This window comes from Dipteris shenzhenensis, chromosome 19, assembly GCF_047967505.1.
Source record: "Dipteris shenzhenensis isolate YYH24624 ecotype China chromosome 19, Dip_SZ_1.0, whole genome shotgun sequence".
NCBI lineage: Eukaryota > Viridiplantae > Streptophyta > Polypodiopsida > Gleicheniales > Dipteridaceae > Dipteris > Dipteris shenzhenensis.
Genome location: NC_141614.1, coordinates 27689979 through 27713819, shown reverse-complemented (window position 1 = coordinate 27713819; position 23841 = coordinate 27689979). Strand labels below are relative to the sequence as shown.

Sequence of the window (23841 nt, the reverse complement as noted above, 5' to 3'; positions counted from 1 at the left end):
CCATCTTCCTCGTGTTTGTAGCTTTGCCATTTCTTTTCATGTGTTGATTTCCTTGTCCTTTTGTGTCATCATGAAAGTATACAGCACAGTCACAACCTATGCCAAATAAATTTCCATTTGATGATTGTGCTTTTGCTTCATGGTTGAAGTAAACACCTTGCTTTACCCTTGTGAGTCTATCTTTTGACAAGGTTGGACATCCATTGAGTTGGCTCACCAATGTTGACTTGAAAATAAACTTTCCGTCCACCTCTACAATGGGGCTAATGTTTTTCTTAGGGGGCATGTTTCTTGTTTCCTTCAAAATGTCATCAATTTCATGTCTAATCTCACTAAGTGCAATAACCTCTTCACTTTCATTGCTATTCTCGTCCATAGATTCTTCTTCACCACATGGCTCCACAAAGTCATCATTCTCATCAACTTCTCCCATTTCAGCATCTAGCTTACACCATGTAGACCCTGCATCCAGCCAAGGTTGAAACCACCATTTCAAGTCTTCAGCCTTGCTAGGTTTCAAATCCAAAGACTCGCATAGTATGTGAGCTTGTTGTAAGCCCTCCTTCAATGCATCAATCATCTTTTCATCAGAAGAAACACTCTCATAGTCACCTAGATTTTCTTCAATCATCCCTTCTTGTTTATTCAAATGTTTCCATATATGCTCTTGCTTTTTATGAGCCCTAGAGAAAGTTAGACCATTTTGAGCACACTCATGCATGGCAATTTTATTCAAGCTACCAATGCTATGTAGAAGATCTCAAAGATCAAATGCTCTTTCTTGCCCAATCATGCCTCCAACTTTACTAAAATAGATTTCAGCAGCATCAGAACCGGTAAGATGTAGTGGACACTTCAGATTAGGATAAAAATCTCGAAACATCTTTATGAGCAATACAACAAAATGACAAGAAAGTATGCAGTCCGTATAAGCCTCCTTACTGATGAAATTTTTCTTCAAGGTGTAGGTTGGATGGTGATGAATCCATAGTCGCCAAATTTTGAAAAAGAAGACTACCTTGGCTGCAAGCACCACACGCTCCTTCAAGATCAAATATGGTGACAAGAAAATATCAATATAATCAGCAACAATCATCAAAATAGGCCTCAGTCCCCTTCATACTTCTTTCTTTTTTTTGAAGTTTTCTCAAACATTTCTGTACTTGTCTACTTGCAATCCTTTGAGTTGCTCCCCAATTTTGTCGATCATTCCTTTGAATATCTCCATCTCGTAGCTTGTGCTCCTCAATTGAAAAAGAATTGTAAACAATAGATACATGATTTAGTGTGATCCAAACACATCCAATTGCTAGTTGTCGAGTAGGACTATCAAGTGGGCTTGTAAGTTTCTTTCCACAGTGTACAAAGTCTTGATCATGAAGGCCATACACATTTCCTCCTACAATTTTTGCTCTCATATTCCATCCACACCAATTGATAGCAAAAGGTTGTTCGCTTTTCTCCAAATAGTCTTCAAGCATCAACTTTCGTCTTCTACTATCTCCATCTGAAGCATGTCCAATTATGGGTCCAACTTTATCTTTCAGGTTTGCATTCCACATGGTCTCCAAAAGATTCCATTGGTTCCTTACAAAATCACTATCAAAAAGATTGCATGTGCAATGCACAATCAAAGCCAAACGTGGAAGAAGATCATGAAGAGGATTAACAATCAAAAGTCTAGCATAATGACCTATGATATGATTTTGAAAAGCATCTATAATATTCGAGTATCCTTGTGAGCCTTCACCAACAACAATGGAGTCATTTGATGAGCATTGATGATATTCTCCTTTCTTTCCACAAAACCCAATAAGAGTGTCATCTTTTGCATTCCATCTACACAACACGATTATAGAGTTTAATAACTTCCTCATCTTTTTGAGAGATTTCCAAACATAGCAATTATAAATATCTTGATGATATAGATAAAAGTAGAATGCATAGAGAGCTAAAATTACCTTATTCGACACTTAATGGTTGTCTCATCTTCCACTATGATAATTGGAACTATAGAAATGACTCCATATCTTTTTTTTGCATCCATATAGATCTTCCCAACAGCATCGAATATGTATTCGTGCTCACCACAAATAAATTCAATTTCTTTTCTTCCTTGCCTTCTGGTGGTAGACAAAGATGGACCTCCAAGGTTTATACTCAAGAACTCATGTAGTCTTGGACCACCCCATAGCTTAATAACTTCATATATGATTTTTGTAGAGTCACTAAACCTGTGTCCTTGCTTTGACCGTAACATGTTCTATGCCACTTCTTGAAAAAACTCCCACAAGGCTGATTTTCCACCAAACTTTCCTTGTCTATGAGCTTCAATTATGTTGTTACAAAAGCGTCGAACATCTTTCCTATTTATACATTCAAAACTTGATTCTTTCAAAGTTTTGACTCTGACTGACAGCATTACAATTTTTGATGTTGCCCACCACAGCCTTCTTTTTTCTTCATTCAAACTTTTCCTACACTCAAAAGTGGCATTTTTTAGCTCTTCAATTGTCAGGTAGTCTACCCGCCTTCCTTTGTCTCTTTTCCTGGTTCCTCTCTTCTGAACGGCAAGATTCTCCCTATATAATCTCATACGAAAATCAGAACAACCTGAAATTTTCTTATAGTGTTCACATGAGAAACCTTGAAATGGAACTCCAATGATTGATATACGAAGACAATTTATGTGCCTGAAGCATCCATCTATCTTGTAAATTCCATATTCCCATCATGTAAAGTGGCCTTTGTATATGGTTCACAAAACCATTCATGCCCCATCTTTTGATCCATCAAAAATGACTTAATATTAATTTCACAACCATTGACATGAACATTAGCTTGCCATAATCCCCAACATAACAAATTTATATTTGATGATGAAGATAAGAATGACTCAGTCAAGGAATCAGAAAGAGATTCTGTCTCACCACATTTTGGTTGCAACACTTTAAACTCCTTTGTTTGTACAAGGAACCTTCCCAACGATGTTTGTCGTGGATCTTTGTCAAAATGCTTTCTAGGTCGGCCAACAACCCTTGATAATACTGGACATGGCTCCATTGATTTCTTGCTGGAAGAAGTGATGTGAGCTTTTCCTTTGATATGTTCTGATAAAATTGTTTGTAGATCTGAACCTCGAGGGCACAAAAACAACCATTTTCCATCATATCCACATGCCACTCTTACAGCATTTTTATCCTTGTAGTCATTCAAAGTTGCTTCAACTATCTCAAACTTTGCTCCTGCAACATACTCGATAATGAAAAATTTCAGAAGAATATTTTTTTGACCCTATTTATGAAAATTTTAACAAAAGAAAGATTTTTGTCATCTCTACATGCTTCTAGTGGAGATTACCTTCATGAGAATTATTGAAAGTGTGCATTTCCTCAATAGCATCAAGAATTATTGTTGCATCATCAACATCGTCCTGAGCGTCCTTCATGCTATCTTTTCGAAGACATGCTTCTTCAGTGATAAATCCTCGATTGGCAGCATATCTTTTTTTATGTTTCTGGCTTTCTAGAATATGGGTTCTTAGAAAATTAGACAAGCAAGTGTAAGCTGATTGCTTGCCTTCAATGGACCCTGATCCATATGGCATTCCACATTCAACACACCAAATTCGAACTTTAGGCTTTCCATTAAGATCCTCTGTGAGGAGCTCAAATTTATCATCTCTAGGTGTCTTACGCTGCCTCAATTTTTTGCAAACTTTTTCACAATGACTATCCCAATCTTCAAGAATAGACGTTGCTAAAAGTTTACTTTTGTGCATGTTTAAACCATGACTACAAGAAACATCCTCACGTCTTTCATCAACATTTACAATATCAACTTCTTTATGAATATTATCTGATGTTCTGCAAACACGTTTTGATGGTGTGATCTCATCGACAATCGTACTTAGAGACCTCTTTATACCAACACACCTATCCTCTTCAACATTCCAACGTTCTTCTTGTATTGTATTTAGTATGCAACCTTCATCATCATTGTCATCTTTGATAACAAAGTGAAAAGGAACATTAATGATTCCATCTTGCATAATCTCCTTACGTATCATGCTATAGGTAGAGTCACCAAGCACTCTAACATATCCCAAAAGCTTCTTCTCAGATGATCCATAGTCAAACACCTTTATGTGAGTCTTTGAAGCCATGATATGATCAATAGTATACCTAATCAAAATAAGAGAAAAATATAAATAAACTCATATGATTCTCTAAGCATTCTGCCAGGGGAATTGCAGACCGTGTCAAGAGACCAGAGTGCTCCCGAGACTAGATTGCTTACATACTATATATTGCATGACTTGATTCTATAAGCATTCTACTAGGGGAATTGCAGACCATGTCAAGAGACCGGGGAGTGCTCCCGAGGCTAGATTGCTACATACTATACATTGCACGACTTGATTCTGTAAGCATTTTGCCAGGGGAATTGCAGACCGTGTCAAGAGACTGGAGTGCTCCCGAGGCTAGATTGCTTACATACTATACATTGCACGACTTGATTCTGTAAGCATTCTGCCAGGGGAATTGCAGACCGTGTCAAGAGACCGGAGTGCTCCCGAGGCTAGATTGCTTACATACTATACATTGCAGAACTTGATTCTCTAAGCATTCTGCCAGGGGAATTGCAGACCGTGTCAAGAGACCGGAGTGCTCCCAAGACTAGATTGCTTACATACTATATATTGCATGACTTGATTCTATAAGCATTCTACTAGGGGAATTGCAGACTGTGTCAAGAGTGCTCCCGAGGCTAGATTGCTACATACTATACATTGCACGACTTGATTCTGTAAGCATTTTGCCAGGGGAATTGCAGACCGTGTCAAGAGACCGGAGTGCTCCCGAGGCTAGATTGCTTACATACTATACATTGCACAACTTGATTCTGTAAGCATTCTGCCAGGGGAATTGCAGACCGTGTCAAGTGACCAGAGTGCTCCCGAGGCTAGATTGCTTACATACTATACATTGCATGACTTGATTCTGTAAACATTCATCCAGGGGAATTGCAGACCGTGTCAAGAGACCAGAGTGCTCCCGAGGCTAGATTGCTTACACACTATACATTGCACGACTTGATTCTATAAGCATTCTGCTAGGGGAATTGCAGACCGTGTCAAGAGACCGGAGTGCTCCCGAGGCTAGATTGCTTACATACTATACATTGCATGACTTGATTGCTTAATACATACTAAGACTATAGAAATATTAAAGCATAAAGCATAAATGGCATAGAAGCATAGGCATATATAAACATGAAATTATTTGTTGCATGCTATATGCTCCAACAATCATCCTCATCTTCCAAAAGATGAGGTGGTAGCTTAAGTCATCATTGCATTTGAAAAGAGGGACGGGCTTGGAGGAGGCCCTCCAAGCTTCTGGAGGACCTTCCTACTCTCTTGCATATCAAATTCATGGAAGCTCCAAAGTTAAAATTTTGTCTCATCATGTCACTTTCAAGAAAATATTCCAAGCAAGTGTTTCAAGCATGTGTGGACGTTAAGTAGACCTATTTGTTTTCCCCTTTTAGCTACCTTATCGGTTTCCTTTCCATACATCTAAGTTGTCTTCCTTGGCTATCTCCATACTTCTGTCTCCTTATGATTCCACCTAGATACTGCCCTTTCCTATCCATCATTTGCCCAAATTGGTATACCTTTACTGTGAAACGGCTAGAATTGGAAGCTCCGGCTAGAATAGAAACTATACTCCCAATTCATCCCAAGAACTCGGGATGCTTGGCTCAGCACTCAGGTCTATCGAAGAAAACGAATCAGGAGGTTGCAAAGGGACGTAAAAGGCTACAAAGAAGGGGGAAATCGGTCAGCCAGCAAGTTAAGCAAGGATTTCCACAGCTAGGCTGTGTGCTGAACGGACGAAATTTTGATCATTTCGTTCATTGTAGCCACGTCTATGCACAGAAAAGCGAAACCTGTGCAAGGATTTTGTAATTGAATTGTCTTTTAGGCTGTAGCCCTCGGAAACGTCGATTCTCTTTGCGATTCGGTGCCCTTCGCTACTAAATAGTTCAAAGTTGCTCTTCTGCCAATTCATGTTGCCATGAACTGCTCAGTGAGCAAGAAGGTAAGCAGAGGGGATTGAGAAGAGTGCAGGAGGTGCAAGCCTTGAGGGCTGGCGGAGGCCTTAGCATACGAACAGGGTGCTTCTTCTCTCCAACGCTACGAGAAAAGGGTGCTTCTTTTCTATGGCCCAGCATGAAACACAAATCAAGCGTACGCGGAGAGGGAGGTAGGGGTAATTGGAGGAGAGGTGGCAAGCCCTTTGCGATTCCAACGAATCTAAACTCAAGATGTAGCCTGAATACACCCAGGGTTCTCCGGACCCATGGTTCTCCGGGGACGGCAAAGAGTTTTCTTTGTCTGCTTCTCTTGCGGAGTTCTCACCATGGATCCAAGATACAAGTAGCCCTTTTAGCAAGTCACATGCCGAAGAGGTTGAAAAGCTTTGCAGAATAATTGGTGAAAGGGATTGGGATAGGACTGTGGAGACTGCTCTAGAAAGGTCAGGCATAAGGTTGAGTATGGTACATGCGGTGGATGTGATCAAACTGCAAAGGAATCCTAAACTTGCCCTCAGGTTTTTTATTTGGGCCGCGCAGTAGGAGGGTTATGAACACAATGCTTTTGCAATAAACGCAATCACAAGAGTTTGGGGTCATGAGAAGGATCTGAAAGCATTTTTAGATATTCTTTTGGGCATGCGTAAGGAGAATTATATCTGGACGCCTACAAAATTTATCGTTTTGATAAAGGGCTATGGATGGGCAGGTCTTGTCGATGTAGCCATGAAAACTTTGGATCAAATGGAGAATTTACGTATCAAGCCCAATGAGAAGCACTATGCTTGTTCCCCGTTCCTTACTCGCATTTTGTCTATCGTGCTGCTCTCGCTGCAATCTTGTTTTGGTTCTGGAGCTTCAAGAATTCTTCTAGGTACGCTTTCTTCATTCCTTGCCGCACTTATTTCTCATTTTTGTTCAGTTCCAGCTTCTAAACCCTAGCATGCGCGCTTTTGCAGCACCACTCTTCTCTGTTTTTCCATCCGATTAGGTGTAATCGGCCTTTCATCTCAAAAGTCAAGTCTGGGAACGAATGGTCCTTAGTCTGGTATTGAATGGTCCTTGCACGCTGCTAGAATATGGTTCGTGATTGCGTTATCCCAAAAGCTCGACCTGCATCTCATGAGCCAAGTGCGCTTCCACAGGGGAAGGCATCAATGCTGGTGGATCGGAAGCGAGAGAGTAACAGGTGGTGGGTGGGTTCACGATCGCGCAGGGAAGGTGGGGAGGAGCTGTGAGAGGTGTAAGTGAGGAGCAAAAGCAGAACAGCTTGTTGAGGTGTGAGGGGCTTGTTGAGGAGGGAGGAGGGATGGGCTGAGAGGGAAGGTGGGGAGAGAGAGAGAGAGAGAGAGAGAGAGAGAGAGAGAGAGAGAGAGAGAGATGGGGAACGGGAGCGATGGAGCAAGGGAGGTGCAGGTGGTGGCGATGGTGGTAGTATTACTCTTGGGAAGCAAGATACAATGGGAACTAGCAGCAGCAACAACAACAACAACAAAAGCAACAGCAACAGCAACATCAAGAGCAGTAGTAGTAGCATCCACGAAGAGCTTGATAGAAGCAGACAAGCTTGCGCTACAAAAGTTCCTAGAAGCAACACTAGCTGGGGTTTCGTCATCGTCATCGTCTTCGTCTTCATCATCATCTTCTTCGGTCTACAATTTCAGTGCTCCAGTTTGCAAATGGCATGGAGTTCGGTGCATGGTCGATCAGCAACAACAGCAAAGAATTGTGGGTGTTTTCCTAGAAGATATGGGCTTACGAGGGAGCATCCCAGAGGCCACTCTGGGAGCTCTCTCGGCACTCACTCAGCTTAGTCTGTTCAACAATTCAATTCATGGAACCTTGCCTTCCGATCTCTTCTCGCTCTCCAAACTCCAATACCTTTCTCTCTCGTCCAACTCCTTCTCCATCGCTCCTCCTCCTCTCCTTTCCAACCTCACCCAACTTTCTCGTGTTGATCTCTCTCACATCTCCTTCTCTGGTCCTCTCCCTCCTTAGCTCCTCCTCCTTCCCCATCTCCGCTTCCTCTACCTCTCCTCCAATTCCTTCTCTCATACCATCTCCTCCCAGACCTTCTCCTCCCCCTCCTCCTCCCTCTTCTCCCTCGACCTCTCCAATAACCACCTCTCTGGCCCTCTCCCTCCCAACCTCGCTTCCCTTCTTCACCTCTCTTCCCTTAACTTCTCCAGGAACTCGCTCACCGGTCAGCTCCCCTCCCAGCTCTCCAACCTGCTTAGCCTCTTCTCCCTCGACCTCTCTTCAACCACACCAACCTTTTACGAAACTTCAGAAGATGCATGAAACTCAAGCGCACGCACCCTCAGCCTTTTACGAAACTTTAAATGTTGAGTAAGCGACAACCTCAAAGTACCTGGAGTTCAGAATCCTGGAGTCTAGACTGGTCACTAGAGTTCACGAATGGACACGTTATTTTCAGCTTCAACTTTCTTTCGTTTGAAGTTTGCACTCTGCTTGCAGCTCGAAGAAGTCGGCTGTTGGAGACTGTGCTGTGTGCACTGTGGAGCACTAACTACGAAGTGGATAGTGGAGTACAAACTACAAAGTGGGCTATGGAGTACGAACTACGAACGACGAAGTGGGTCTGTGGATTGAACATGGAGCCTTGTCTTGAACAACGAAATGTTCAAGAATCAAGAAAGGCCTTAGAAGTTTCTAAACCCTAAGAGAAGATAAGGTGGCTTAATCTACGACTACAAAGAGATTAGATCTACGGCTATAAATTAATCTACTTTTTAGTGTTAAGTTATTTTAAATATTACATATATCTCTTTTATATTTTATCATATATTACTAATTTTCAAAGTCCCTAGGCAATCTTAACGTATTCTATAGGAAACTTTAATTGTAGCTTAAATTTTAAAGGTTAATATTTCAAATACCTTTAAAATACATTTTGCCATTAAATTTAGCCCTTATAAATAACCTACTTGGCACAACTTATACCAGTTTTTTTCAATTTTAACCGGTGCAAAATACACTAAAGGGAGGTTTTTTCTAGCACTGGTTCATACACATGAAAGACCAACCATCAACACTCCCTCATCACTCAATGGTGTACATCATACAAAGAAAGTTTCAATATTCTCACAAGGCAAGGCTTTTAGGAATAGGTCTACTGTGTTCTCCAAGAAATAGTTAACAATCCCAATTCCATAATGTTTTGATGTTGAATCCTTGGGTTCTTTCCAATGTAATGGAAATTTGATCATCAAAAAATATCATCACGGGATCTACTCTAAGATCTAGCATCGAATCTGCATACTCCAAGATTTGTCACAAACCATCTCATCCATGTAGCCTCACATCCAATTTCAAAAATCTTGAATACTACACTATCACCTTCAACAATCTCCATCGAAAACTTTATAGCATTAAATGCCATTGATTTGAGTATCTAGGTCCTTTAGGATTTTGATCGAGCAATTTAAACATCAAATCTCTTAGCTCTTGTAGTATAACCCTTTCTCAAAGAGTGAATTTCGTTCAATAACATTATTCCATCCATTCTTCAAAGTATGATTAGCCATATGCTTGATAGCAGTGCACTTTAGATGGAGAAGAACTAGCATGCTCATCAATATTTTGAAACTCAGCATTCACCATAAAAACTTGTCGAGCCTATATCAAGAGCATTGCTCAATGTATTATAGTGAACTTCATATGCTATATCTTTGCTTGAACTTTGAAGGATCACCAACATTATAATCGCTTGAAGGATCACAACAACATCACAAGTTTCAAGAGCATCACTCAACACATCATGGTGAACTTGATATGTTGCATCTTTGATTGAAGGATCATAAACATGACAATCACTTGATGGAACTAGTGTGATATGTTCCCAACATGAAAGGGGTGCTTTGTTAGAACACATCTTCCACATACCTTAAAAGCATGCATTATAGTAGCATGATCTAAGTGGTGCTAAGTGTTAAAGAGTACCCATTAACAAAATGAAGGGAAAGAGTGTTAGGAATGGAATCATAGCTCTATAAGACATCTCTATTCACATTTTGTCTCCATTTTGTTCTTCAACTTCCTAGAAAAAGCATTCAAAATATATGTCTTTTAGGAGATATAAAGTGTGAGCCTACATTTTATGCTAGCCTGTAGGAATGTCACAACATCACTAGCACGTTATAGCTTTACACCACCTTGCTTTATATTTTTATGAGTCAGCATTCTATTTATAATGGCCCTTGCACTATCGTGCTCTCCCTTGCCATGTCCAGGTCTAAGAAAGTTCCAAATCATGCACAAGCTAGTGAGACTAATAGACATGGACATGAATAGTGAACTACAAAGGTCTACATGCTTTGAACTGGGAGGCTATGCCATCAAACTAGAAACTCAATGTTTCTTTACAAGTAATTACAATCATTCGTGGTGTAACATAAAGCAATGTTATATGAACAAATTTTTATGCTTCTTATCATTTGAAATGTAGAAGGTTATAAATATAGGAAAAGGTTATGTAGAAGGTTATATATAGGGTAAGGTGGTACTCTTTTTCCACTTTAAAGTGGTCAAGTTTGTCGGGCCCAAAAGATACATAAGTGGGAGAACTTTTGGATATTCAAACTGTACATGCTCGCAATGTAGTAGAAGCTTGCAATAACATCCTATAGTAGAATTTTCCTTAAGCCCATTCCACATTCAAATGTTCTTTCAAACACAATTTATCCACTTTGCAGAGCTTGACATTAGGTTACTAAATTTCCACTATCTCAAAGCATAGCTTAAAAGATACAATTTGAGTCCTCTCTCTCTCTCTCTATGTGTGTGTGCCTGTGTGTGTCCTCTGTGTGTGTGTGTGTGTGTGTGTGTGTGTGTGTCTCGCTGAATCCAATACTAATATCTACTATTATAACTGTGGGGGCTAGTCAGCACATTAAAACTTTCAGCTACCCAACAACAAATTGTGACTGCTCTTAAACATCATCCTAGATCAGACAATATTTAAAAAATAACTTTTAATTTGAATCTGAGAATAAACACACCCTACCTGTTAATTTAAAAATGGTGTATAAAATTACCCCTGCTATAAATATATTTATGTAAGTCTTGAGAATTAAAATACCCCTCATTTTGAACTCTCATAGTATACTTACATTTCCCAGATGGACCCCCCGAGGAAAATGGGCATCCAGGAACGGTGATCACATCCAAACAAGTACTCAATAGTAATCCATATGTGCCACGTCCAAACGAGTACTTAATAAATAATCCATATGTGCCATGTCCAAACGAGTACTCAAGAAGTAATCCATATGTGTTCATTTGAAAGACGTTGAGGCTTGCCACGTCCAAATGAGTATGCAATATGACCATGTCCAAATGAATACGCAGTAAGTAATCCATATGTGTCCATCGTGAAAGCCAGATAAATATGTGTCACATCCAAATGAGGACTCAATAATAATCCATGTACGGCGTTTAGACAAGTACTCAAGTAGTTAGCTATATGCCACATCCAAATGAGTAATCAAGCAATTAGCCATATGTGTTCATAAATATTGTCACCTGAAAGATGTTTAACCTTGCCATGTTCAAATGAGTATGCAATAAGTAATCCATAGGTGCCACAGCCAAATGAGTACTCAATCAGTTAGCCATGTATGTTCATCGTGAAAGACATATAAGTATACCTCACCACATAAAGGGTGAATTAAAAGTATGCCTTGCTTGAAGATATAAGGTACTGAACCAATAAGTAAGTACATGCCATAAGTCATCAATAAGTTAATCGACAAAGAAGGAACAAACCACTAGTTTAGCAAGACCTTGCATGCACTTGTAAATATAGATAAGTATGAAAAACAAAGTAGATGTATTCATCTTGTAGGTATTGAATGTGCATTTATTCCTTTGGATTGTATCTAGGCACCTATGCAAACCTACATGTACTCGAAGACACAACTGAGTGTGATGAAAGAGAACGTATGAGCTCACCTTGGAAACAAACGAGTGCCTTGAAAAATGGCAGAAAACATGTGAGAAGCACCTTTGCATATGTGAAGTAACATATCCAAGAAGTAATGATATCAAAGCCAAATAGAAAAGAAACACATGTTAGCATGTTAACAACATAAAACATTTGGCAAGTTCCTTTCTTCCATAGGATGGAGCAGCTTATGAAAGTAAAGTAAGATGTTAGCTTATAAGAGAGAAAGAAACATTAGATCGACATTTTCTTTTGCATATCAAGCATGCCTACATGATCTTTACAGTACTCTAGATCAAATACAATGGATGGCCTATAGGCATGCTTGATTAACAAAAGATGAAAGAGAACCTGCTTTCAAAATCATAAGATAATCGAAAGTAACTCTCACCTTCAAAATAACATAAAATATTTAGGAAATCAAAAGTAAATGATAAGATAATCAAAGAAAATCTAGCCTTCAAAACAACACAAAATATTTTAGAAGCTCCTTTGAATCAATCAGCTCATGCTGAAAGTAAAGCTCAATATAGAATATTTGGCAAGTCTATTTAACTGAGATTCATGGAAACTTGAATCTGCAGATAAACTTGTTAGCAAAACATAATAATATATGTATTATCATTGTGAATAAAACACCAAGCATATGAATGTAGTGGAATACAAATAACATAACCTTTCAAGTGGAATATCAAGAACAAAGCATTGTACTGAACTACAATGATATCATGGTTCCCAATGATGTACATCATTAAAGAAAGTTGGTTTATCTCTATACCAACAGGCAAAGAAAAGCTCCAGCACATAGATGTATATCATAGTGATTGCTGGAAAAAGAAAAACAATAAAGTTTTGTGAGGCACCCGAGTATAGATATTGACAGTGCTCTTTGGTTGAAGGGCCTTCTATAAATGTTGAGTAGCAGAGCACTTACATAAAGATTTAGCAAGCGATGAACTAAATAAGAAGCTAGTCAGTAAAGGATGCACTATATAAAAACTAGCTTAATATATGTGAAGCATCATTGGCTTTTACTTTTGCAAAAGCAGCATGAAACCACAAGTGTTAAAGTGCTAAAATCTTGTTTTCACTGATGACCTGATAGAAATAAAAATTGCTTTCATATGGTAGATAACCGTTGAGGGGAGGAGCATTAACATGGGCAGGGAAAAGGGACTAAGAGGGGAGAAAATGAAGAGGGAGACTATGGCACAAGGGGAGAGAGAGAGGGGAAAGAAGAGCATGTACATGATGGGAAGAGGAATGTAGAGATGGAGACATCCAGGGAAGAGGGTCATGCTTTATTTGAAAGGAAGGATGGGGGAAATATCAAAGTACTAGCTAGGTGGCTTTACAAGAATGAGCGTGTCCCATCAAGGAATCCCCTCCTTTTATAGCCAAGAGAGGGGGTCTCTCCCAATAAATGCATCCTCCAACATGCATGGTGTGTGTGGAAGAGTCTCCCATGTGGGTTGGGCAGTTACACACTCTCAATTGTGTGCGATAACGCTTGGCCACATTTTTCCACATATATCAACTCCCATATCCCAATTCTATGATACTCCCTTAGTCTCTTCCCAATTTTATAATACGTTCAAACATCTAGGAGGACAAGTGGAGGGTTGGCACAAGGAATCTTGCCACCTCATCCTACTTTCCCCATTATTTAACTTGCATTCTTGGACTATCTACACCTCCCCCACATGGGCCTATCCTACATGGAGGGAATCACCCAATATAATATCCATCTCCACCTATTTTATATTACTTCTCCCATGGACTTTGGGCTATATCTCACTAAAGTGGCTAACCCAACCAAGGATTAGCAACGTGACACATGGTTAACCCGGCCAAAGGTTGACAAGGTTTGGGTGTGTCTATGTTCTAAAAAATAAAACCTTTTAACAACAGTGTACACGATGCTCAAATAAGGGTGGATAATAACTTTCCATTTTATCGGTGTACATAGTGTATACAATTGGTACAAAAAGTGTCGAATCCATCAGGTAGTCAAGGCTCCAAGGTCAGGGTCCACTTACCTGCCACCATTCAAACCGACTAGTTGTTAGAACAATGAAGTTGAATTTGGGTAGACAAGTAATGCTTGTATTCCCTGGCTTGTTATCGCTTTACCAAAGAACAAGAACACACCTTTCGGAATTCTAAGTTAGAACGGAGCTTTAAAGGGTTGTCAAAACATTAAAAAGTAGAGGGCTTTGCACCCTTTCCAAAAAATTTTAAATTCTCTTTTTCATATAAAAACAAACCAGGGGGGGTATTCCACACCCTTGTAAATGAAAGAAAATTATCATAGATTATAGGGACAAATTGTGCATGGGAGGTATTCCACACCCATAAAGAGATGCAATGAGGGCATGGTCCACACCATCATGAGCTAACTGAATTAAAAGATTTAAATTGGGGGGTACTCCACACCCTTCTTTCAAGGAACCAAAATATTTTAAAAAAGAGAAAAAACAATTTAGCACAAAACAGAAAGAACTAAATAAGCCTACTGTAGGTTTAAGAAGAGTATATCTCAATTACCTATATGTAACTAAATAGTAAAAAAGGTTAGACATACAACCCTAAAAGGAATTCTTAGAATTTATCTTAAATTACTAGTAATGCAATAAGACCTTACACTTAGGCCTATTTAATGTTTTTTCCTTTTTATTTTGTAAATAAATAAGCAACAAATCTTTGCATAGAACATTTTTTGTTACAAAATTTCATAAAGGAAATAAATGTAAGAAAACAATACGTCTGTGCTCAACAGATAACAGGATCTCATATGCAAGAGAGAAAAGCAAATAGTATGGAGAATCAAAAATTTGATTACTATAAAACTGATACAATAGACGGCGCTGCCTCCTAGTCATGCGCTCCTGTGTGAGAAGCTTCGATGGTGTGCTGAAACAGTAGAGGATGGAGGCTGGATGCTAAGGAATCAGGGTTGCTATAGCCAGTGATGATAATGGGCTTCACGAGCTTGCTCTTATATAGCCACTAGTCGTAGTCTGTTAGATCCAATTGGGAGACCGACCTAGTTGGCCCTAAACAGGGTCGGTCCCAAAATAGGCCACTGACCACACGTTAGAACCGTTCGGCCCAGAGCCATTCGGGATCATTTGGGGCTCCAAACGGGCCCCGTAACCCGAGAGTGGGCTACCTCGAGAAATGCTCCGTCTACCCTCAGTGCGGTTTGTCATGGGATGGCTTCCTGCACTTGCATGTAGCCTAGTTGGCAATGTGCCAACTCTATTTGAAGCCATCCAGCCATCAGGCCACACATGACCCCAATTTGGTGTCCAAACCAGGACCTACCGAATAACCGAGCTACTCAAATGCCTTCTCCTCATATGGGGGGCTTACAATAGCTAGTTCCCATGTAGTTACATGAGAGTGGAGCATTGATATCTAACAATAAAGTCATTTACTTATTGTATGTATCTAATGGACACATTAAAATATGAAAGAAAAGGAAGTAAATTTATTTATACTAAAGGAAAAGTAAAAGAGCCTAGAAAAAATTAAGAGAAAAAGTACTATAAAGCAAAATAGGGGTACAACCATATAAGAGTACCTATAGTATATGGAAAAGGAAGGCGTCTAAGATAGTTCTCAAAGCATCAAACAAAAAACAAATGAATAGAAGAGACTAATCCACACAATAAAAAGTGGCGAATAAGTGATAAAGGGGGTCATCCTCATTGTCTTTTTAACAAAACTTAAAAGGGTTACGCAGGGGGACTAAATCATCTTTTAAATTTAAATTTCTAATAGAGTGCATATGAAAGAGTATTTTTGGACAAAGGAGACCTAAGAGAAAGAGGGGGGCCAGTCGGGACAACCAGGCAAAGGTAAGACAATCAACCATAAGGTTGACTAGGTAGTCAACCATATGGTTGACAAGGTAAGAGGTAAACTAAAAAAAGTTTAGGTTGACAAATACAAAGGGAACATGCTTACATGGCATGCAGCTACGTATCGACAAGATGCACAATATCATAATACTGATAACAAAACAATGCCAATTGAAGTTAAAAAAGGTGTCGTGAGACTGCAAACGGCGTCGCCAACCTACCTATACAAGCAAGGAAGGGACTAAGCAAAGTATTTGAGCAATGAAGGCCAGTGCCATACGTAAAAGAGTATTACGAGATCTAAAGCACCAGAAAACCCACTTGCGAAGCTGTTGTAGATCTAAATCCGTCATATAGAGCAATCATTATAGAGGGAGAGAAAGCTAATCACAGAGGGAACCGAGCAAGATGAATAGTCTGGCTATCAACCAAGAAGAAGTGTCCAGGATATGAGCAAGGAGAGTGGCTTGAGTTCGTGACATAGCCACAAGGGAAAGGTACCAAAAAGGCGACTCTTAAACAAGACACAAAGAAGAAGGTACTCAGCTCAAATGGTACTAGAGATAGAGCTGAGGGCAGAGAGGACCACCTCAAAGAGAAGGCAGTTAAGCGAGTGAAGAGGAGTTGTAGATGTTGATGCTTGCACAAAGGGAAGCACAGACAATAGTGTGCAGTCCAAGAGAAGCTAGGCTGCGCATGCACTAAGAGGGGGCACGAGAACGAGCACAAAGAGGTAGAAGAACAAGTTGTAGGCAAAGTCGTGCATTTGAAGGGATCAAGAAGGCAGTGGGCACATGAAGCAAAGTCAAGATGTGGACGGTGGGTTTTAGGAAAAATAGGTAGTTGACACTAGGGTTACAAAAATGTACGGTTAGGTGGGTAGGTGAGGAAGGTTAGGTAGGGGGTTAGTTAGATTACAACCTAACTTCGATGATACTACTAACAAAAAACAAGTCCATAAGGGAGGGCAATTAACACGAGACAAGAACGGAGGAAAAAAACATTTATTGGGTTTATTACCCAGCAATATGACCTATCTTAAAATAGTCCAAGGGGGAATTTTTTTTTCTTTTGTTATGGGGAAAGGGGTAATTTTTTTATGAAGCACATGTGTATAATTTAATTAAGAATAATAAGTATGCATGTATATATTAAGGGAAAGAAAATTATAAGCAATCGATTTAAAAGAAAATTAATCAAGGACTAGGGGAAATTCTAAAGCACATAAAGAAGCATAGACTTTCCACCTTAAGTGAGAAAGTAGGGGGATACATGTGTGAGTGTGTACATGAGTGTGTGTGTGTTGGAGAGGAATTTAGAGAAATGTGATGGTTAGGTTAGGAAGGTGAGTTAGGTGCACTTAGGGGGGTACATTTTGAATATTTTTAATGTCAAGCAGATCAACCAATGCCTAATTAGAAAATATTAGGTGCAATTTATAAATGTAAAAGCATTAGTATTATAGGGGGTTTTCTCGGGGGTCAAGTAGTTTAGGTAAGGTTTATGGGTTTAAGTGTGTTTTTAAATATTGTAGTGTCTATTTTTACATATCTGTATGTGTAAATATTTCCTATAAGTGTATGTGTATAATTACAAATCATATAAGCCCATAAAAACTCTTAGCATATTAACACCCGAGAAATCGAGTAGTAAATAATAACTGGGGTTATTAATTATGGGATTAAATACTACTTAAAGAGAAAATAATAAGGAGGGTGAAAGCTTTGACTAAGGATGTGTTGACAAGAGAGGCAAGAGGGGGGGGGGAAGGGAAAACGGGGGGGGGGGGGGGGGGTGGAACGTCAATAACTACATAAATGTGTGTAAGAGTGTAGAAATTGTGTGTGTGTGTGTGTATGTGTGTGTAAGAGAGAGAGAGAGAGAGAGATTACAATACTCATCATGCAATATTTGTCCACGACATGTTCAAAGCAAAGACAAGGGGTAACACATTATTCTTAGTGTCACTTATTCCTATGTTTTTATTGAATCCAAAATGAGTGTGTGGATGGAATTAGTGAGGAGAGTAGATTTGGCATATATTGGCAAGGTATCTACGTATACGTATATGCTTAATAAATATCTCTCATACTATGTGGTGTGGACACAACATGCACATCCTTTGATATGCGATAGAATTCTCCTTAATGTGTGGATGGGAGTATTGTGGAATCCTCCTAGGAATGAATGTCTACATGAGTGTCTTTGATCTTGGTATTGAGGTCCGATATGAGCAAGACCTCTCCGAGCTACATGTACCTCTAGATGTCCTCATAGAGTGCTAGGGAAGGTAAAACATGTCTTTGGAGATGCTACTAGTATAATTTAATGTCTATGGGGAGACATAACATGTTGTAATGCACACATCTAAAGGGTTGATTGAATCTTCCTTCTTACCCACCATCTTGAGGTTCAAGGCTTGATTTTTCCCAAATGTCCTCTTTAAACATCTCTAGCAAAGCATTAGTATCTGCCCCAATAGTGCCTCCATGCTAGAGATCTTGAATGGTAGGAAGCGATTGGCATGGGGGGTAGTGTCAAAGTAGGGGGATTTGTTGAAGAGGAAAGGGAGGGAAATTGACATGGGAGGGGGGATTTAAGGCTCATTTTAGGGAAGGTTGTTTGACCATAAATCCAATGTATCTCAATCTATTCTCTCCCAAATACATAGTCCTCACAATTAGTAAGCGTATGTCTCATTGACATGTATCTAGATGAATCCAAGATGATGCCACAACTTTTAAAAATGTCTTACTAGGTGAAATTTGTATTTTCACTTATGTGTATCCAGATGAATCCACGAAGCTACCTACATGTATCGAGACAGTGATGAGTAACTCGTATACATGCTCCACCTTGTTGTGGAAGGAACACACATACAATAGACCACCTTGTCAAAGAGATAAGGCACACATACAACACAAACTCCAACACACCTACAAACATATGAAAACCAAGACCATCAACACACCACTCCACAAAAAAGAAAATTGACAATCCACACCTGCACTAAGCTAACAAAACCACAAATGAGTTGGACATGCACCTTACACACAATTTGGCTCTTACTTAATCAACAACAAACTTATGCTTAAACTTGTTTCCATAAGTTACACCACAACAAACTTATGCTATCCCCTCTCATCAATCCCCTATTATAGCACAAATCTAGCTTTATAAAACAGCCTATGACATGATTCATCCATAGCATCCATTATATCACCCACCATCCAAATAGCTGACCTCTTCCCATCATTAAACACTATATCACCCACCATCCAACCAATCGACTCGTCCCACTAATAAACAGAACTTCAAACCATGTGGAACAAACTCAAAAATAGAATCATATGTTAAAGGAGCTCTAGCTACATTGAAAACAACCTTAATAACAACCTCAACAACATCACCTAAACCTATAAGATCGTCCCAAGAACTTATTTCTATGGACCTTTTACAAAGCATCGAACCTAAACTAAATGATGGAACCTATCAGATCAATGAACATTAGACTCCATGGTGAGACAGATGATAATAGAATCAAGACCACAGTGAGTAACTCGTATACATTCATATAGTGAGTTATTTTTGGTTTCCAAAAATACAATCATACATTCATGATGTTTGATGATGTGGTACATTGTTATATTTATAATGACATATAACACTATGAAATTAGTATTTTGTTCTATTACTTCTTTTGTTTGCATTTTGAAGGGAATTATAAAGGGCATGCTAATCCCTATAAGGTTACAACCATCAAGGCCCTTGTCCCTAGTAGGACCAAGTCCCCACTAGAACCTATGTGGCCCAACCATGCTTTTTGTCAAAATAAAATCAATCATGAGGATATATAGGCTAGCATTACGCAATAGCCCAGCTTTATACTAAACTTAAAATCAATAGTATTAATAAATGTCTTATAACCTCAAACTCTCATGCATAGCGAATAAGCTATTTCTACTCATATTAAAAGACTCTTGGATAGATAGCCAATTGGATGTTATTGTGATATTAAATGCAAAGTTGATAGAGGTAGAGAGACCTAGTAGGCGCTAGGCTACCGTGGGTCTCTAGCCACCTCCAAGCCTCCTTAAGGCTCTCCTTCCAACCTCGAATGGTTCAGTTGCAAACCACTCAAAAATATTCTCAAGTTGGGAGAACGACACATCAATCCGATTCGATCTAGCTATGAATCAAAGAAAGACGATTGTACAATGGAGCGGGGAGGTAACGAAGGTTAGCAGAGTGCACAAGAGGTCCTAAGACAAAGGGGGTTTGGGGGTGGAAGTGAAAGGGGGTTTAAGATAGGGGGGGTTGGTTGGGTTGGGGTTTTGGTTTGGTTTGACACGGAATATATTTTTTGAGGGGAAATCCCCTCTCTTCCATATCGCAAGCATCGCAATGGCTCTAAGTTGAGCTCACTCGCATTTTGTTGTATCCCATGGACCCCCATAAACACAACTCTTTTTGCAGTGTAGTACCGACCTACTGACATGAATTTGCATGATATATAGATACGACCAGCTATCAAAGACGTTCTGTTACTACTCGCCCTACTGGTAGATCACGTCTTGTGCCAAAATTATCACATAGATTCACGACTCTACCAGTTATAGTCAGCTCGATATCTAGTCAAAGCATGATTAGTTTCTAGACGTCTTGCACCACATCTCACTCTTTGGATGGACGATTGATGTACTCAAGTCTCCATCCAATGTGGAGAATACTCTAGCTGGCATGGATCAAAGAGTCTCATAAAGTGGCAAAAACGTTTCGGTTTTGTGGGAGAAAGTGGCCAATCAGAGCTTCAAAGTTCAGAACCAATAGCTCGCAAATAATTTGACCTTACGAGACTAGCCTACTATTCAACTATAGCCAGGTATACCCTTTTACACATATAAACGATGTGGCATACTGAACCCACCTTGAGCTCTTAATTGCATCTATTGTTCAGGTCTCACTACATTGAGTTACCATGCATGTCCTATTTGTGGTCCTTCACTAGTTGCCTCACAGGCAAACGCATTGAATAAGTTCATCTATGAGAATCACCATCGACTTCTCCCACCTAATCATCCTAGATATGTCGCCCCTTGGAATGAAGTCCCCCCATAGTAACTCACTGTAGAAGATTGGATGAGAATTTGGGACCGTTCCACAACTCCACCACTTAGCATGAGTTGGTAAGGGTTTGTAACTATTGTGTGCTATATTGAATGGAAATAAAGATAGCATGATAACACTATCTTTTGTTCAGTTACTCCATCTTTTATCAACTACCATATTGGTCCCACGTCAAGATCAATCACCTACTTGATCCCATTCATATCTTCGAGAATGTGGCATCTACCATTTGGGAACATTTGAATGGGACACGAGATTCCATAGGCATAAGGGAGGATCTACGCATCACAAGGAGTATGCGTGAAGCTTGGCCACAAGAGAGGCCAAATGGGGTGTCTTTTTACCCCGTGCACTGTGGAGGTTATCAAAGCTAGAGATGGTGGTGGTGAAGCGAACTATGACTACAATTAGTACTCCCACTGGATGCATGAGGTGTTTGAAGGGGGCCTTCACAAAGAGTAAGAAAAGAGGTGTGAAGCAATTATATGGCTTGAAATCTCATGATTGGCACAAGATGCTCCAAGTAAGTATTTTATGTGTATAATCTCTTTTTCCTTCCGAATTTGTGAGTGAATTAGAAGCAACTAATCAACCATTCCTCATGTCTTCAGTTCATACTACCTACTAGCATTTCTCATAGTGCATCAAAGGATGTGAAGGATTGTATTTACAAAAGATGGGCGAGCTTGTGAGGTACTTTACAAGATACAAAATGTGTGTATCAATGCTCCATGCAAGGTTTCCATATTGATAATATGGTGTACTTTTTCATTTCTAGGTATGTGAGCTCAAAGGAAATAGATCCCATCACACTTGAGAATGCTCGAGTTATGTCAGTGGAGGTGGTTTGTTTAGTGGAGGAGACCTTTCCACGTTCTATTCTCACAAGCCAACTACATCTCATAGTGCATTTGGTGGATGAGATTGCTATATGCGGCACTGTACATGCACGATGGTTGTTGTTCCTCGAGTGCTTCATGATGACCTTAAAGGGCTTCGTGAGGCAAAATGGAAGGCTTGAAGGTAGCATGGATGAGGGTTGGTTGGTACAAGAATCACGTGTACATATTTCTGAGTTTCTTATTAATGTGGATAGCTCTCTCCCACAACTATGGAGAGATGATGAAGACCTAAGGATGACCTCTATTGTGCCTCAAGGGAAAGGACGGAGCAAAGTAATAGATACAAAGTTGCTTAATTATATCAACCTCTATTGCATGCTTAATAGTGATGTGATGAAAAGATGGGTGACAAGATACGAGGATGCAAAGGCAAGAAGACAAGGATAAAGGGCTCTCTTTCGTACACACCACGGGTCTCGTGTGCCATACCCTTAGCATCTAAGAGCACTTCCAAAGGATATTCATGTGGATTGGCTACTTGACGAAATGGAGAGGGCAGAGAGAGACGAGGGGATGCATATCACAATGGAAGAATGGGAGTATGCTAGAGGATGCATGAGCAAGATTGGTATATAGAATGTTATGCATAAATTAGGAGCTTTCAACAATTTAGATTGCTTATTTAATTGATTTTGTCTTGGTGTAGTGTACTATGTTCAATGCTATATGGTATGAGGGCAAGCATTTTTGGACACAACGGATTGATGATAAGAGAAACACACAAGATTGCGGCATCATTGCTAGCTTTGAGGGAGCCAATGGAGCCATGGATGATTATTGTGGCATAATCCAAGATATTATTAAGCTTGACTTTAGACGCTTCTTTGTGTATGTTTTGGATGTCAAGTGGTTTAAGGACATGGTGGAAAGAGGCCCTAATGCAACAATCAAACGCCATGCAAGTGGCTTTGTAACTATTGACTCCACAAATTTTTAGCAAAGAAAGAAGGACACACTAGTACTACCACAACAATGTGAACAGGTACTGTACACACATATAAAAATACTCACTTTTAAATATTTGATACCTTCGATGCAAGGAAAATAACATGATTGTATGTGTGTTTGAATTAGGTTGTCTATCAACCAATGATGGATAATAATAGGCGGTGGCATGTCATACCTATTACGCCACGTTCCAAAGTGATGTATAGTACATTTACTAACATGGAGCGTATGGAGGATGATCATGGCCATGGAGGTGATGATGACCATAATACGAGAGGGGGATGACCATGAGATAGGAGATACAGATATTGAGGCCATTAGCCGTGAGGATGAGCCTACCATTGGTGTAGGAGATGTGAGAAGAGTCTGTGTGATTGTGAGTGGACCTCAATGCATAGATGCTTCTTATTCATCATCCTCAAGTCCTTTGGGCTGAGTGACTATCCTAGATGCTCTTGTGGCTTATCCGTACAACTTGAATCTACTCTAGAGTAGCCACTTTGCTACAAAGGGTTGCATTATCTTCTCAAAGTTGACAAATCTCAACAGTGGAAGCCTCAAGGGACTTGTGTTGTTCTTCCTGATGGATCATCAACTGTCGCTTTGAGTCCACCATGAGCTGCGTGGTCCTCAATAGTCCTAGTGCCTCTTGTTGGTGATTTGCAAAGGCATCATGCTCTACTTGTAGCTTTGTGTGTACGGTCTTTAGACTATCTAAACATCTTGTAGTTCTTTTTTCTTGCTTTCATAATATTACACCTTATAATCATAAAAGAGATCAATTACCTTAGCAACCTTGTCATGCTTGCAGCTTTCAAAATCAAAAGCCTAGGGAGGCACCCAACATTGTGTTATTATATGCTCTACAATGCAAATGGGCTCTAAACCCTTTTGCCAGTTAATAGTTGTTATGACATCTTGGGGCTCATCA

The 23841-nt window shown here is 39.7% G+C and overlaps 1 pseudogene; it reads left to right on the top strand.

The window, feature by feature from the left end:
- Positions 1-21736: 21736 nt before the first annotated feature.
- Positions 21737-22592, top strand: LOC147890301 (uncharacterized; annotated as a pseudogene).
- The last annotated feature ends 1249 nt before the right edge of the window (positions 22593-23841 follow it).